This window comes from Octopus sinensis, linkage group LG10 (genome assembly GCF_006345805.1).
Source record: "Octopus sinensis linkage group LG10, ASM634580v1, whole genome shotgun sequence".
Taxonomy (NCBI): domain Eukaryota; kingdom Metazoa; phylum Mollusca; class Cephalopoda; order Octopoda; family Octopodidae; genus Octopus; species Octopus sinensis.
Window position 1 is genome coordinate 64,913,159 of NC_043006.1, and position 15,882 is coordinate 64,929,040.

At 39.0% G+C, this 15,882-nt stretch overlaps 1 protein-coding gene across 1 annotated transcript in view; it reads left to right on the plus strand.

Annotated features, from left to right (window-relative positions):
• The window catches only part of LOC115216516 (polyribonucleotide 5'-hydroxyl-kinase Clp1), a 38,459-nt gene that overhangs the window by 2,489 nt on the left and 20,088 nt on the right, over nt 1–15,882 (plus strand). The gene's annotated exons all lie outside the window — the stretch shown is intronic.

The window sequence follows — 15,882 nt, forward strand, 5'->3', positions numbered from 1 at the left end:
TCATCAGCCTATAGAAGGATTTCCATAGCCATCCAGTCTTAAACTCTTCTTTTATGGCCTGGAGAGCCACAATAAATAGCTCTTTAGCACTTAAACTGGCCATATCCAGCCAAAATAGTTTCTCTCTTTTATTTACTAGATTTGACCTCTCACACCTACCCTACAATGTCTTCATCATCATCATTTAGCGTCCATTCTCCATGCTGGTATGGGTTGGACGGTTTGACTGGGCTGACATGCTGGAAGGCTGCGCCAGGATCCAGTCTGGTTTTCTATGGCTGGATACCCTTCCTAATGCCAACCTCTCTGAGAGTGTAATGGGTGCTTTTAAATGCCACCAGCCCGGGTGCCATTTGCATGAAACTGGTGTCTGCTATGGCTGCAATTTTGCTCGGCTTGATGGGTCTTCTCAAGCACGACATAATGCTAAAACTGTCACATCATTGAAATCTTGAAGCTACAATGAATGGTTAATTCAAAACAATGTGAATAAATAAGCATCACATTTGAGAGAATAATGTGAATGCTAAAGAGTTGAACGCCTACCTTGTCACAAAATTTCTCCCTTAACTGACTGCTTCTCTCTACATGCCTTGCACTAATCTCACAAGCCATTCATCTACACTTGGTCTTTTTTAATGACCAGCAGATTACAGTGCTTGGTATCCTATCACAGGTCTATAAAAGCTCGATAGAGAGTCTCAGTCTTAGCTAAGAAGTATTTTTGCAGTCCTTTTCTAAGGGGAAGGCATCAGTAGTAGCCCATAACTTGACCCGCCTGTCTGTTTGATCCCGCTGCAGTTGCTGCTTCTTTGTAGCACTTGATGATAACATTAGGCTAGTCATTCAGTATTACTGTCTGAACTCCCTAATTGACTATGCAAATGACTGATTTGAGTCCTATTTAGTAGCTACCAGGAGTAGCAGCTTTCCCTAATTTCTTATCCTTAGTAGTCATTTTAGCTGGTCCCTCAGATGGATATATTTGGAGTAAACCTGTTTCTTCCTACATATCCTCCACAGTCCCTAGCCTCTCATCATAACATTTCCAAACCATTTTGTTTTTAACATCAGTGAGGGAAGTGCACCACTGTCATTTTAAACTCACTTTTTCCCCTAATAACATCTTGATTCACTTAGACACATTGCTTTGCAATCCAGAACACTTAACGACTCTGATCCACTCATTTTTAAATATTTCTTTATTACCCACATGGGGCTAAACATAGAGGCGACAGACAAGTGAATTAAGTCGATTACATCGACCTTAGTGCGTATTTAAATTGATTCCAAAAGAATGAAAGGTGAAGTACTCATTTAAATTGACTCCAAAAGAATGAAAGGCGAAGTCGATCTCGGCGGAATTTGAACTCAGAATGTAATGGCAGATGAAGTACCGCTGAGCATTTTGCCCTGTGTGCTAACAATTCTGCCAGTTTGCTGCCCTACTCATTGTTAAATATTGGCACCCCTCTTGTTTTCGTTTCTCTCCTTCATCATCATCGTTTAACGTCCGTTTTCCGCACTAGCATGGGTTGGGGAAACCAGGTTCTGGGAAACCAGGGTCTGGGAAGCCAGGGGCTGCACCAGGCTCCAGTCTGATCTGGCAGTGTTTCTACAGCTGGATGCCCTTCCTAATGCCAACCACTCCACGAGTGTAGTGGGTACTTTTTACGTGCCACCTGCGCAGGTACCAGGGGAGTCTGGCATCGGCCACGTTCGGATGGTGCTTTTTATGTGCCACCGGCACAGGTATCACAACTACTATTTCCATTGATATTTATTTCGATGTTCATCATTTGTAAACCTAACGCCTGTTTTAGATATTCTTTTAGTTTTTCCAGACTTGTCTTTTCACTTTTTTGATGTTATCTACAATATTGTAGATTATAGCCTACACCACCAGATGTTTAAGCATCTCAGCAGTGATTCCTGATGGGACAGGACCTTTCCTTGTTTTCATACCTTTAATTGCTTTATCTACCAAGGCACTGTCAATTCGAACTGTTAGGTCGACATTTGGCAAACTTTCCCTCACCCATTCATTCTCTTCATTTAGCAACCTTTCTTAATGGTGTCTCCAAGTCTCTCTCTTCGCAGCATCATTAAATGCGAGTGAGCCATCATCCATGTGGACATATTTCTCTCTCTCCTGTGGCATCACGATTCTCTCTCACACACTGTCTTGCAATATGAAACACTTCAATTCTCTGGTCCTCACAACGCAGAACATTTAAATTGTTTGTGTAACAGAACTCCAGGAGTCTTGCACATTTTTTATTCCCTGTGTCATATTCATAGCCATTACAGAGAGCTGCTCAAAATGTCCATTAATGTCCCTCACTTTGTTATGAAATTGATTTCATTATTGAGGTGGTCTGCAACAGATTCTTAGTGAAATGGTTCATTTGCTCATCTGTCAGTCCCAGTTATGATACATAAGCAGAGATAGTTGCTATTGTGACTATGACTAGTCCTAAGTTAACTATTCTCTCCTATACTTTGGCTACTTTATCTACTTCTCTGTCAGTATCATATCCTCTTCTCCCTGCCTAGAAAAATTTATACTGTGCTCTTTGCCTGTGAGCAGTCAGGTTGTGGCTCACATGCATCTCACCTCTTGTACACAACAATCATCTATTTAATCATCAGCTCTAGTATCTCAACAATCTTTCAAACCTGCCTTTCGTTGTACCAACACTGACAGTGGCAACTCTGAATTGTTTTACTTGACAAAAAAGTAGAGAATATCCAATAGTGATTCAGGTGTTATGTTTTGTCTTTTACTTGTTTCAGTCTTTGGACTGGGGCCTTGTTGGAACATTGCCTTGAAGGCTTTTAGTTGAAACAATCAGCCCCAGTACTTATTTAAATCTGGTACTTATTCTATTGGTCTCTTTTGTTAAACTGTCTTTTCTCCTCTCACTACTCCCTGTCTTAATACCCCCACCTCAAGTCCCACCCACCATCCTCTAATACACTTAGCTTTCCATATTTAATTATTCCATCTTTGAACTTCTCTGCATTTAGATCTGAAATGTAAGATCTTCTCTTCCTGGAAGATGGAGGCTTGTCTCATCCTATGTTAAATGCATCTGTACGACCAAATTTTCTGATGGACTAAATCTACAAACATTATTATGGCTTGCTAAGCCCCAGAAACAACTGTTGCACTTGTAACACCTTTCTCCCACCCCTTTAATTTTCTCTGTCGTTTGTACTCTGTGTGAGTGGACCCTTTTATACGTATACATGTATACATATGTTGTATTTGATATATTTAATATACTTTATATATTAATGCGCCTAATTTGCTTCTATACTTGCTCTTATTCCTTATTCCTCCCTCTTATTCCTTTCTATACTTTGTGGAATATCCCCTGTAAAGATGTTGGAGTTTAAGCAGCAACTCTTTTGATGTCCTTTGAAATGGGTCTTGGCAATGCCAGACCTCCAATTACCATCATTCCCATAAGTCAATAAAGTGAAGGATGTTACATGATCAAATCTGTTTCCGTGGCCGTCAGTCTTTTTGATCATGTATCATGCAGGAGATCGAGTAAATATAGAAAATTTTTAAATAAAAAAAAAACATTGGTTTAAAGTTAAAAATATGTCATGAGATGTTTTGGCATTGCTGAGTTGATGCTGACTTATTTGACATTAGGCATTTTAATGTTTCTCCCATTCTCTTTCTCTCTTCTTTCAATCAGAGTTGATAATTACTAAGCAAAAGTTTGTTTTTTGCTGTTGTTATGTCGAGCAAACTGGAGTGGTTCATCCTGTGTTGTGCTCAAAGTACTGTACAATAGCTGTAGGAAGATTGTAACTCAGTTGTAGGCAATGATTCCAAAAACATTGAATTATTCTCATTTAATACAGCGAATAACAGATGAATACATTAATGCTCCAGTGTGGCCATAGCCCACCAAATGAAGCTAGTCAAGGACAGAAAGTGTGTGTGTGCATGTACATATATATCAATTATATTCAACTAAGAAATTGCTATGTCTCTTTCCTTCTCTTTTTCTCATTATATGGCTGTGTGGCAAGTAGCTTGACTACCAACCACATGGTTCCAGGTTCAGTCCCACTGTGTGGCACATTGGGCAAGTGTCTTCTACTATAACCTTGGGCTGACCAAAGCCTTGTGAGTGGATTTGGAAGATGGAAACTGAAAGAAGTCCTTCAAATATATATATATGTTTGTGTGTCTGTGTTTGTCCCCCCCAACCATCATGTGACAACTGCTGTTTGTGTGTTTATATCCCCGTAACTTAGTGTTTTGGTAAAAGAGACCGATAGAATAAGTACTAGGCTTACAAAGAATAAGTCCTGGGGTCGATTTATCTGTTGTGTGTGAATAGATAATTGAAAAAAGAAGGAGTATGGTTGGACATTTATTTTCAATCACTACAATTGTTTCTACACAACATACTTCTCCAGGTGTGCAGGTAGAATTTTCAATTATATATAGATAGATAGATTGGCTCCTGTGCTGGTGGCATGTAAAAAGCACCATTCGAATGTGATCGACGCCAGGACCGCTTGACTGGGCCCTGTGCTGGTGGCACATAAAAAGCACCATCTGAACTTGGCAGATGCCAGTACCCCCTGTGCTGGTGGCATGTAAAAAGCACTATCCGAACATGATTGATGCCAAACCCGCCTGATTGGCTCCTATGTCTGTGACACTTAAAATGCGCCCACTACATTCATGGAGTGGTTGGTGTTAGAAAGGGCGTCCAGCTGTAGAAACATTGCCAAATCAGATTGGAGCCTCGTGCAGCTTGTGGCTTGCCAGTTCTCAGTCAAACCATCCAACCCATGCCAGTATGGAAAACGGACATTAAACATTGATGATGATGTGTGTTTGTGGGTGTTTGCCTCCTGTCCAAAAAAGTACTATCACCAAAACAGGTTCAATATCCACTCAGCTATTCCCAATTGTCGTTTACCTTCTCTTGTGCATTCTTGTGAATAACCAAATTATGAACATTAATGTACATTTTGTAATGTCTTGGAATAATATTTTTAAAAATTTGCAAAGTGGTTTGCAAATTTCTTGCATTACTGTACTGGCTCTAATATAAAACACTTAATGTATGATTTATTAATCACATAACTAATTGACTAATGCACTCAAGTAATTAATTTATTGTCTTGAAATTGTAAACATGATGTTTAACTTACACACACACACACACACACACACACATAAGTGCTCAGATATTTATAGATGTTGTCATGGAAAAAAATTAACAAGTGGTTTGCACTGCTTTTGACGAGTGATGGTGAGAATGGACACCAATTTATTTTATTTATTTTTGTTTTTATAATGTCCTCTTCTCCATTCTTGCATCAGTTTGATGGAATCTGTTGTGGCAGATTTTCTATGTCTGGATGCCCTTCCTGTTGCCAACCCTTGTTTCCAATGGTTGGACATATTTTCATGGACTTTTGGAAATAAAGGATGCTGCATGTATGATGGTGACACTCATTTACAGCAATCACATATACATGGTGCTAATATACATGTGTGTTCATGTGTATATATATATTCTTTTATTTGTTTCAGTCATTTGACAGCGGCCATAGTGGAGCACTGCCTTTAAACAAACAAATCGGCCTCAGGACTTACTCTTTGTAAGCTTAGTACTTATTCTATTGGTCACTTTTACTGAACCGCTAAGTTACGGGGACGTAAACACATCAGTTGTCAAGTGATGGTGGGAGGACAAACACAGACACACGTATACGATGGGCTTCTTTCAGTTTCCATCTACTAAATCCACTTACAAGGCTTTGGTCAGCCCAAGATGCCACACAGTGGGACTGAACCCAGAACCATGTGGTTAGGAAGCAAGCTACTTACCACACTGCCACTCCATACAGTCGTCACTAAAGTGACGGAGAGTGCTAGTAAGCACCAACATTGCTGGAAGTAAGAGTCAAAACTGTTAGCCATGTGAGATCACTTTTCTAATGGCAGACAAGGGAGACAGGTCATTAGAAAAGTGCTCTCACGTGGCTAAGAGTTGTTTTGACTCTTATTTCTAGCATTGCTGGTGCTTAAAAATACCCTCCGTTGCTCTAGTGACAACTGTACTTGTTGCCTATCGGTTCTAAATTGCGAATAGCCACATCATCATCATTGTTTAATGTCTGTTTTCCATGCTGGCATGGGTTGGACCGGTTGACTGGGGACTGACTGGCAAGCCAGTAGGCTGCACTAGACTCCAATCTGATCTGGCAAGGCTTCTACAGCTGGATGCCCTTCCTAATGCCAACCACTCTGAGAGTGTAGTGGGTGCTTTTTATCTGCCACCAGCACCGGAACCTGTCAGATGGCACTGGTATTGACCACATTTGGATGATGCTTTTTACATGCCACCGGCACAGGAGCCAATCAGTGAGGGGTGGGGGGATTGGCATCAACCTATGCTTGAATGGTGTTTATGTGCCACTGACACGGGTGCCAGTCAGGCAGCACTGGCATTGGCCACAACTACAACTACAAAATTTTCATTTTGATTTTGATTTTTATACACACACACACACACATATATAATAGGCCTCTTTCCATTCTCATTTGCCAAATCCACTCACAAGGTGTGTGTGTGGACACATAAAAGGTGCAGCAACATGAGAGGAAGGTTTACAAGGAAACTAACATTTGTATGTGGAAGGTTCACAGATACAATAAATACCAAAAATACGCAGAAAACAAGCTAGAGGTAGTTGATAGCTTTCATTATCTAGGTGACCAAGTTAGTCATGGAAGTGGATTCTCCGAGAGCATAGCTGTGAGAATAAGATTAGGCTGGGCAAAGTTCAGAGAGCTACTCCTGCTGGTAGCAAAGGGCCTCTCTCTCAGAGTGAAAGGCAGATTGTTTGATGCCTATGTGTGAACAGCTATGCTGCATGGCAATGAAACATGGGCGAATATATGCGTAGGTTTGAGAGAAATGAAGCCAGTATCCTTTGCTGGATGTGCAATGTCAGTGTCCTTGATCGACAGAATGTAAGCATCTTGAGAGAAAAGTTAGGCATAAGAGGAATCAGATGTGATGTGCAAGAGAGACGATATGTTGATATGGTCACGTGATGCATATGGATGAGGACAGCTGGTAGAGGTAGATCCAAGAAGTCATGGGACAAGGTGGTGAAGCATGATCTTTGAACTTAAGTCTCTTAGAGACAATGACTGGTGACAGACCTTTGGTGTTGTGCTGTTGACCACACAGCTACACCTGTAGCAGTTTATGTTGATTACAATTTGAGGATGTTCACCCTTTCAGTCAATCCACTGAATTTAGTGACCATTCAGCTATGTTTGCATCTGTTGACTAATGTAGTTTATTGCTTATAGTTCTGGTGGGTTGGTGGTTGGGGACATATTGTAGGACTAAACTCAGAACACACACACACACACATGGTGGTTTTTTTCATTTTCTACTGAATTCATTCACTAGGTTTTCATTAGCCTAAGTCCATAGTAAAGAACTTTCCTGAGGAGGAGACTGGAGTAATTAGTCCTGTGTTGTCAGATTACTACACATTAGCTCTAGGGAGATTTGTAATCCATTTATGAGTAGGTATTTCCAAAATGATATTCAATTATTCTCATTTAACACAACAAATAACAGATGAATATATTAATATCAGTGCCCAAGCATGACCATGACCTACTGAATGAAGCTAGTAAAAAGGTGTGTGTGTGTTATCTGTGTTGAGTAGAAACCAACTGTTGCAAAGAGAATGCCTGTGTTTCAGCTAATTGATATTCAGCTCCAAATGTCAGACCTGATTGAACAGGCCTATGAACAAAAGTATTCCAAGTGTGGCCATCCTGACTTGCTTGCGGGTATAGTGTGTCTCTGGCAATATTGTTCAATGTATCCTGACTTTTTATTTTTTCTGTTTTTTAAGGTGGGTGAGTGAGATCTGAGGGGGATGTACCTTCTTATTTTTTTCAGGTTAATGTGAAGTATATGGTTTAGATACTAATGCTGACTCAATGAAAGATATCCCCCTCACACACACACACTACAGTAATTGTATTAATATTCATTATTCATGGATTACTGAATAATTTAGTACATTAGCATGACACCTGTTTCGATTTTCAATATTTAATTAGTGATTAATACATTGACATGATGTCTGCTTCCAATTTTGATATTTGGAGTTAGAAAGGGGAAGTAAGCAGTTGTCAAAAGAGATTTTTTTTAGCAATTTTATTTGTGTGTTTGAAGTTTAATAGAGTTTATTTTGATGTTTTAATTTTCTATTTTTTTCTGGCTGGTTCTGGGGAAAGGGTCAGTGCCTGTGACATGCTCTCTTAAACTGGTGAGACTAATGCCATTTATTTTTTTGAACCTTTGAAAGTGAACACCTGTGAGAAACATAGGAGCAGGAAAAGAATTCCAAATGGTTGATGTTCTGGAAAGGGAGGACATGGTATGAGGATTAGTGCAGGACCTGGATTGGGTTGGATACGACAAGGATGATGGGAGAAAGGGATATGATTCAGATAGGAGTGTCTGGACAATGATGGCACGATGAACAAAGCCAATAATAAAAACACACCCACTGGTTCAATTTTACTTCATTATTATTTGTCATTAGGTTAATCAGTGAATCAGTTGTATTTGCCAAAGTCCTTTCATTGCCATTCATGGCCTCCTCAATGATATGCCCCTTCTGCTCCAAAATGAAATAGTCTTATATATATTTTTGACAATATCAGCTCTGTTGTGTCTGATAAAAGTTATTGTTTAGAGCTTAAAATACATTTCGAGTAATTCTCTTTGTAAGATAAACTTTCACTTTGTGCTTACAATATATTTTTGTCACCTAAAAATGTGAAAAATAAAAAAAAAAACATTGCAATTATTTGGTTTAAAAATTTCCCCTGAGTCATATGTTATTTCTTTTCTTTTTTTTTATATATAAATGTGCAGGATGTGTGTATTTATTTTCTATTTTTACTCATTGATTTTGAAGATATATGTGAATAAAATCATGACATGGCAAATTCAGTGCTAAAGGGCTTACTGAAAAGAAGCAAGAAATTTTAATTATATTTGCAGCTGTGGTATGGTGAAAGAATCATTAGCTTAATGATCAATTCTTGCTAATAAAGGCAGGGGAAATGGTTCCAAAATCTTAGTTGAAATTAATTAAAATGGAATGTGAGCAATGTCTTTGTTATAAGTCTCATGTTAGTGAGTATTGTAGGCATGTCTCAGTCTTATTTCAACTCTTCAGTGACTGAGGAGTTTAAATACATAGACAAAGATGGCTTGTGATACATGCATCATCATCATCATCATTTTAATGCCCAATTTTCCATGCTTGCAAGAGTCAAATAAAATTTATTGAGGCATTGAACCAGATGACTTTCCTGTCACCAACCCTCACTTGCCTCCAAGTAATATTTCCCCTTGGCCATGTATCCCCAGGGCATGATACATTGTACAATGTTAAGACAAGCGTTCACACACACACACAATGGGTTTCTTTTCAGTTTCCATTTCCCAAACCCATTTTGAAAGTTCTGGTTGGCTTGGGTTCTGGTTTTATCGTTGCCTTTGAATGTCTGTTTTGCCATAATTACATGGGTCAGATGGGATTTGTGGAAACAAATTTTTTTTATGGTCCTATCACTAGTCACTTGTTTCCAAGTGAGGTAATATTTACCCCTGGGTGGACATGTTTTCATGGAAGATTGGAAATGAGGGACACTGCTTGTATGACAGTGATACTCATTTACAATTATTACCAGTTACACAGAGTCAAGACATGGTGCCATTAACACATGCAATCGTGTGTGTGTGTCTGACTGTGTATACACACACACATACACATATATACACATACACGACAGGCTTCTTTCAGTTTCCATCAACCAAATCCTCTCACAGGGCTTTGGTCGGTCAAGTGCTACTTGCATGCAGTAGGACTGAACCTGAGACCATGTGGTTGGGAAACAAACTTCTCAACCACACAGCCATGCCTGTTAAAACTTCACATACTACTTCTTTACTTGTGGAGTGTCTCCATGAAGGATTCTTGCTTTTGTAGGAAACTGTTTTAGACAAAGAAAATTGTGGGTGTGTGTGTCCAGTTGTCTTCTAAAGATAGGATGTACATACATATATTGTTATCCTTATTTAACATCAGTTTTCCATATTGGTATGGGTTGGACTATTTGACAGGAGCTGGCAAGCAGCAACAGGCTCCAACTGTTTTGGCATGGTTTCTATGGCTGGATGCCCTTCCTAATGCCACCCACTTTACAAAGTGTACTGAATGTTTTATACATGGTACCAGTACGGGTGCCTTTTATGTGATGCTTGCATGTGTGTGTGTTTTATTTTGGAATTACTTAAATCCACAGTTCTCAAACGGACAAATACCAAGTCTCCAAAATAATATTGGTGAAATTCATGCCCCATTGCCAACAGGCATGCCAGTGTGGTCACAAGGTTTGCTTTGTTACCATATAGTTCTGGGTTTGGTCCCACTGCATTGCACCTTGGGCAAATGTCTTCTATTGCAAGCCTCAAGCTGACTGATGCCTTGTGAGTCTAATGGAAACTGAGAAGAAAGCCATTGCACATGTTTTACTGTGAATGTCATTCCTTGGTCCTCATTAATATTATCTGAGCAAAAACAGTGTCTTGTGCCTGTGTTTAGTATCTGGTGAGAAGCAAAAAGTTCTGTAGTTTCAGCTTTCAATGGGTGAGGATCAAAGGAATGAAATGATACCTTACTTGGAAAGTAAGATGCCATCAACCTTTACTTGGTAATAGTTGGTAACAAGAAGGGTCATTAGCTGTAGAAAATCTGCCTCAACCAAGTTTTGTCTTACCAATAATCGTCCAAATTATTCTCCCTTCTTTGGCATGGTGTTCGACAAATCTAAAGTCTAAAACCATATTAATTTTATTAAACATAGTAATCTATTTGCCCCTTTTCAGTCCTCATAGGCATGAAAGCCTCCTACTCCTTGAGAAACACTGGCTTAAACAGACGGAGAAGGGCAGTGCCAACAAAGTTTGCTAGACTTCAGCGTCTGTTGAGGAATAGTTGGAAGAAATACCTCCTCTCAGGACATATCAGAACACAGTTTCTATCCTCAGGCTGGAGATCTGGTCAGATTGCTTGTAAGTGAACTCTGCTAAAGATGGCCAAATGCCAGACAGTGGTGTTAAATTGTTTTTTCTGTTACGGTTATAACCCAAGAACATATATAATGAATATCATGAGCTTTTGCACAGTGGAATTAATCAGGGAACATCATGATTGTGAAGTGAACTTCACCGTCTGGATTAGTATGACGCAGTTCTCCTGTGATTACTAAGTGCTGTGCTTACTTGAGTTAAGAAATTTTGCAAGAACTTTCTCGCTTTCTTTCGTAACAAGTGCAGGCATGCCTGTGTGGTAAGAAGTTTGGTTCCTAACAACATGGTTCTGGGTTCAGTACCACTGTGTGGTATCTTAGGCAAATGCCTTCTATTATAGCTCCAGGTCAACCTAAGCCTTGTGGGTGAATTTCATCATCATCATCATTGTTTAATGTCCGCCTTCCATGCTGGTATGGGTGGGAAATTTGGTTGATGGAAACTGAAAGAAGCCCATTGTATGTGTGTTACAGTCTCTTTGCCTTCGCATCATATCGTTTGTAAATGATCATCACTGTCATGAGAACAATGGCCTTCATTTTCAGTGTTTCACAAAAACACGCCTGGTCATGGGGGAAATATTACCTTATTTGGTAACAGATGAATATTAACAAAAGAAAGGACATCCAGTCATAGAGAATCTGCCCCATTTCCATCCAACCCATGCAAACAGAGAAAAGTAGTTATTAAATGATGATGATCTAATAGATTACACAAGTTGTCCATTATTTAACATGTTAGCCTTTGTTTAAAGTGATTTAAGCTTTTTGTTAGATAAAGCTTCACTTTGTGTTTATAATAAATTTTCTAAGAGACAAGAAAAGACATAAACGCTATGACAGGCCAGCTGTTGAAAATATATACATATGTCAATTGTCCTGTGTGGTTTTTAAGACCATTAATATGAAATACTCCTAGTTCTAATATCTACTTATGAATGAGCTCTTTATGCATAGTTTGTGTCTTCTTTGAGTGACACACTGATACAGTCTCTTTTGAAACGGATCTCTACAGATTTAATCTTGCCATCTTTCTTATTGCCTTGTGAAGGGTGTAATGTTAAAAAAAATTAAAAAGTGTGTTTGAATGACTTCAATGGAGAATTACATTCAAGGACTGAGTTTATATAGTTTAATGTAGGTGCAGGCATGGTTGTGTGGTAAGAAGTGCTTGTTTCCTAAGCATATGGTTTGAGGTTCAGTCCCATTGTGTGGCATCTTGAGCGAGTAGTATCTTCTACAGCTTTGGGCTGACCAAAGCCTGTGAGCAGATTCAGTAGATGGAAACTGAAAGAAACCTGTCGTGTGCATGTGTTTGTGTCGATGTTTGTCTCCCCCACCAGCACTCGGCAACTGATGTTGATGTATTTACATTCCTATAACTTAGCGGTTCGGCAAAAGAGACTGATAGAATAGGTACCAAGCTTAAAAGATAATATGTAATGCAGTCGATTCATTCGACTGAAACAAATAAAAGATGAAAAATACGTATGCTTCACTGGCTTCAGTAGAGAATCATATTCAAGGACTGAACTTTATATAATTGACTCTACCCTCTCTCTCATATACAAGGCTTTGTGCTATGAAAGAAATCAATATTTGTGTGTGTGTGTGTGAAAAGTCGTTATTTCTGTTAATTACATGAGACCACCTGAGCTGGAAAATATGGTGTTGTGTTTGTATTCCCAGTGAACATTAACCTCCTGCTGTTCCTGCTATAACTAATAGACTATGACTACTGCAAATGAGAGGAGTCGATCACCTCAAGTAACTAGCCAATAGCACGTGAGTAGTTTATGGAATCCAGATACTATCGCTGTTGGTGTTTACCCACACTTGTACTTTGATGAAGCAAACCTACAATCAAAAACATTCCAGTCATGACTATCCCCCTTTTCTTGGAATTGTATTATTTATTTTTTCCCATATAGGTGCATGCATGGCTGTGTAGTAAGAAGCTTGCTTCTCAACCATATGGCTCCAGGTTCAGTCTTACAGTGTAGCACCCTGGGCGAGTGTCTTCTACTGTAGTGTTGGGCCAACCAAAGCCTTGTGAGTGGATTTAGACAGAAATTGAAAGAAGCGCATTGTGTATGTGTGTTTGTCCTCCCACCACTGATTGACAATCAGTGTTGGTGTGGTTACATCCCTGAAACTTAGTAGTTCAGCAGAAGAGACTAATAGAATAAATACCAGGTTTTTAAATAAAATCCAAAGAACTGGTATCAATTCATTTGACTAAAAATTCTTCAAGGCAGTGTCCCAGCATGGCCACAGTCTAATGACTGAAACAAGTAAAAGGTAAAAGATTTTGCATGGTAGGGTGAGATTTAAGAAAGATTTGGTTGCTCTTTTTAGCAGATTACAGAACAGTGTAGAGGCATCCTTATTAGTTCATGTAACAAGATGTATAGTGGAGAGGTAAGTTCCAGGCAAACCACTGCCATTTCTTCTGGAAGTTCCAATCTGTCTAGGAGGTGGGGAGGTGTATGGCTACATCTGGAAGGTCATAGATTTTAATCAAAGATGACCTAGGGCTATACAACAGTAGTTTACTGCACAAAGCTTCAAATTTAAGTGGACAGCGAGCTGGCAGAATTGTTAACACTGGGTGAAATGCTTAGCAGTATTTCATCTGCCGTTATGTTCTATGTTCAAATTCCGCCGAGGTCGACTTTACCTTTCATCCTTTTGGGGTCAATTAAATAAGTACCAGTTACGCACTGGAGTCAATGTCATTGACAATCCCTTTGTCTGTCCTTGTTTGTCCCCTTTGTGTGTAGACCCCTGTGGGCAATAAAGAAATAAATTTAAGTGGACAGTATAGTCAAATTGGACCCTAGTAAGTGACCGGTACTTATATTATTGATCCTTGAATGAAAAGGCCAAGTTGAGCTTGACCGGAGTTTGAACTTAGGATATATTGAGGGGTAACTAAATGTCATTACTATAACTAATAATTTGTTGGATATTTTGTAAGAAGGAAGGTAATGTATTTTATTGATTCTGTTGGTTACTGTTGCTTGTTTTATTTACCCTGGGAAGGTTGAAATACAAAGCTGACCTCAGAAGTTTACTTTACCACCTTGTGGTTTTTCAGGCTCAGTTTAACTGTGGTGCACTTTGCACAATGTTTTCTCCTGTAAACTTAGGCAACCAGTACCATGTGATTAAATTTGGTTGACAGAAACTGTACAACGCCATTTATGTGTGTATGTATCTCTCTATATTAATGTTTGTTTTTATGTTCAGTTATAAAAAAAATTTTTACATTAATCTGATGGGTTACTCCATATTTTTGTAGAGTACAAATATATTACTCTTATACAGGAATGTTTTTGACAGTGACTTCAAAATTTTGGCCTGCTAAGCCATTGTCAGACTGCAATCTGATGATGGCTTAGCTAGCCAAAACTTCAAAGTTACTATCAACAGCATTCTTTGTGAGCATATATATATGGAGAGAGATTTGACATGTTCACTTAACCGTGTCAGCCTTAATTTTCGGTGCCAATAATATTGTCATATGATATGAATACACAGACTTAGCAGGGAACTTACAAAAATTTCTAAGTCTAATCACGTAATCACCCTCTGCCAATCAAATTCTGTCCTAAACAGATACTAATTCGAGCCATGTTCTCTCTATAAAAACAACAGAATTTTTAAATGCCATACAGTTGTGGCATAGCCCTATGTCTTTCTATCTCAACTTTTGAAAACTAGAGAAATGTATGAAACCAGTTAAGCTTTTAAAAATAAATTATCTAAAAGACTTGGTACAAGCATTATTTAATGTCTGTTTTCCCATGCTTGCATGGGTCAGACAGAATTTGTTGGGGTAGATTTTCAACAGCTGGGTACCCTTCCTGTTTCCAAGCAAGGCAATATTTCCCCATAGCCTGACATGTTGTTTGTGGAAGACTGGAAATGAACAATGCCACTTGTATGATAGTGATACTCATTTACAACCATCACATTATGTCAAGACAAAGCTACATGCAAATATGCACATGCATGACGAGCTCCTTTTAAGTTTCTAGGTGTCAAACCCACACTCAAGGCTTTGGTTAGCCTTGGGCTATAGAAGAAAACACCAAAGTGTCGCACAGTGGGACTGAACCTGAAGCAATGTGGTTGACAAGCAAGCTTCTTAACCACACAGTCATGCCTGTGTGTGTGTTTATCATCATCATTTAACATCCACCTTCCATGCTGGCATGGGTTGGACAGTTTGACAGGAGCTAACCAGGCAGAAGATTGCACCAGACTTTTGTGTCTGTTTTGGCACTGTTTTTATGGCTGGATGCCCTCCCAAACATCTACCACCACACAGCTTGTATGAAAATCACTGATCCACAAGCAGTCATTTCTCTGTCAGCAAATTGTCCACTAGCTCTGAGCTTTTGAAGACAACTGGAAGAAAACACCCTTACTTGAAAAACAGGTAAAGGTTAGTAATGGGGAATGTGTCTGGTTGTAAAATGATGCCTTGATAAAACTTTAATTCATCTAACCCATACCAGCATGTGAAATCAGACATTTAAATATATATGAGTACAAAGAGACTTAATTAAATACTATAAGGGAGATAATACAGCAATACTTTTTTTTCTTTTTTTCTACTCCAGGCACAAGGCCTGAAATTTTTAAGGAGAGGGCCAGTCAATTAGATCAGCCCCAGTATGCAA